Below are 3,021 nucleotides of genomic sequence, written 5' to 3'. Positions count from 1 at the left end.
GCTGTTAAATTATATATTTTGAGTATTAAAGAGTTTCACTTTAGAGTTTGTTGGATCTCAGATTCAGAGATATCTCCAATTCTATCCCTTATTTTATTTTCATACAATCCGACCAACTCTTACTTCTCTTTGAGTCCCAAGTTCCCAACAGCCACCGCTTAATTTGAGATTCAATTGAGCACGTAGAACTTACATTAGATGCTCTAATAATTCCTAATGGACAAACTTTTTCTACCAGATGCATGTGATTGCCTCTAGATCTGTCTGAAAAAGGAAATGGTGAAAAAGGGATCCCTCAGTATTGGATATCTGTAACAAAGTGACCCCAAATTGCCAAGTAAAGAAATCTATGAAAGAAAGAGTTGAGACTATCAAACAAACCATTAATACCAAGAATTAATATGTTCCACAGGTCTTTCAATCATGTTCAATTGATCTTCTATTTTTGTGATATGCTCTCTTACATGAAAGCATTACATTATTGTTTTTATGAACCTTATAAGAAAATCATTTTTTATTACACAATGATGAAATTAGTGATTGTGATTGCATTACCGTTGACAAGCTTCTAAACTCCCGATTTCTCTAATTGTAACCAAGGCTATAGAAAGAACTTAAAAAGAAAGGGTGTCAATGTCGTTCCCTCTTCAGAGACTCTAAGGTTGTTTTCATCCATATTCAAGGTTCCTAAACTAAAGAACCCGTCCTTGATAGCTTGTAACTAAATCTCTTAGAGAGAAATAGAGAGACATTTTACTAAAGAGAGGCCTCTCTCTTACCATTGATTGTCTAAAAATATGTTGTAATTGTCTATCATTAGTTGAAATTTAATAGTTATCTTAAATTACTAATTGCTTCAATGGATATCAGATATGATTGAAATACATCTTTCTCTTTCTCTCTCAGCCATGTGCATTTGCACATGTCCTTTTACTAGTATATATATATATATATACAAAACTAGGAGAGATAGAGTGAGGAATGATAGGATAAGAGCTAAATTGGGAGTGGCCCAGATTCAGGACAAGCTTCAAGAATGCCGCTTAAGGTGGTATGGCCATATTCATTGGAGGCCTTGAGATGCTCCAGTAAGGAGGTATGATCAAATATGGGGAAGGATCTAGAAGAGCAAAGGGTACCCTAAAATGATTGGTGATTTGCTAAGGAAAGACATGCAGACGCTAGGTCTAGATTGATGCGGATCTAGATCCCAAGGACTAAAATCAGATCCCTTAGGGCCCACAAGGATGACTAAACATCTCAATTTAATGATTGAGAGGCAATATTGCAAATTCAAAAACAACCAGGTGCATTATTGAAATTATAACAAGTGACAGGGGTAACTGAGATAGGAAATTAGAATAAGGGGTATTCTGCATATGCTAAAGTAAGGGAGGAAATAATAAAACACAATTTTTAAGACAGGGGTCTTTCTTGTGAATATAGATAATTGTTCTTTCTTGTAATTTTAAGGAATCGGCTTCTTCAACCTTCAGCACTCACAATAGACTTAGAACCAGCGACAAGAGGGAAAAACTGGAGGTGGTGAGAGCTCCTTCTAGGGTCGTCGATTCAGCCCCAAGTCTTGGGTGAAGCTTGGACACTTGCTGCCCTCGTGCTGTCGACACAAAAGTTCATAAAACAGTAAGCAACGAAGATCCAAAAAAGACCTGCAACTCAGATATGCAATAGCAGAGCTTAGATCTTGGTCTGGTTTTGATTTATCACCATTAAAACAAAGTTTCGGAAGAGCTACTCTTGGGTTAGTGTCGCTTACTGGTAGGTAACCTTCTACCAAAGTCTCAGTCCAGAAAACTTCAATGGAGAAAGAGGTTGATCCTCTAAACTGGGGCAGTATCTATTGCCCAGAACAGGGGTTCAGCCAACAAGGGAGAAATAATAAAAAAATGAGAGGAAAATAAGGAGGGAAGAAGAAGAGGAAGAAGATAAGAGAAGAAAGTGAATCTCAAAGAGGGAGGAAAAGAGGGTCGGCAGCCATGACAACCATTGTTTCAACCAAAACCTAAATTCTCAAATTCATTCAAAAAATCTGTCTGTTAATAGTGTATTGCTAAAGTAAGGGAGGAAATAATAGAACACAATTTTTAAGACAGGGGTCTTTCTTGTAAATATAGATAATTTTCCTTACTTGTAATTTTAAGGAATCAACTTCTTCAACCTTCAACACTCACAATAGACTTAGAACCAGTGACAAGAGGGGAAAACTGGCGGTGGTGAGAGCTCCTTCTAGGGTCATCGATTCAACCCCAAATCTTAGGTGAAGCTTGGACACTTGCTGCCCTTGTGATGCCGATAGAAAAGTCCATAAAATAGCAAGCAACGAAGATCCAAAAAAGACCTGCAACACAGTTCTGGCGATAGCAAAGCTCAGATCTTGGTCTAGTTTTGATTTATCACCATTAAATCCAAGTTTTGGAAGAGCTGCTCTTGCGTTGGTGTCGCCTACTAGTAGGGAACATTCTACCAAAGTCTCAGTCCAGAAAACTTAAACGGAGAAAGAGGTTGATCCTCTAAACTGGGGCAGTATCTATTGCCCAGAACAGGGGTTTAGCCAAGAAGGGAGAAATAAAAAAAAAAATAAGAGGAAAATAAGAAGGGAAGAAGAAGAAGAAGAAGAAGAAGATAAGAGAAGAAAGTGAATCTTAGAGAGGGAGGAAAAGAGAGTTGGCAGCCATGGCAACCATCGTTTCAACCAAAACCTAAATTCTCAAATTCATTTAAAAAATCTGTCTATTAATAGTGCATTGTAAAAGTAAGGGAGGAGATAATAGAACATAATTTTTAAGACCAAGGTCTTTCTTGTAAATATAGATAATTATCCTTACTTGTAATTTTAAGGAATTAGCTTCTTCAACCTTCAGCACTCACAATAGACTTAGAACCAGCGACAAGAGGGGAAAATTGGCGGTGGTGTGAGCTCTTTCTAGGGTCATCGATTCAACCCTAAATCTTGGGTGAAGCTTGGATACTTGCTGTCCTCGTGATGCCGATAGAAAAGTC

This window comes from Macadamia integrifolia, chromosome 7 (assembly GCF_013358625.1).
Source record: "Macadamia integrifolia cultivar HAES 741 chromosome 7, SCU_Mint_v3, whole genome shotgun sequence".
In the NCBI taxonomy this organism is placed as follows: Eukaryota; Viridiplantae; Streptophyta; class Magnoliopsida; order Proteales; family Proteaceae; genus Macadamia; species Macadamia integrifolia.
The sequence above is the reverse complement of the archived record's forward strand: the minus strand, read 5'-3'. Positions refer to the sequence as shown.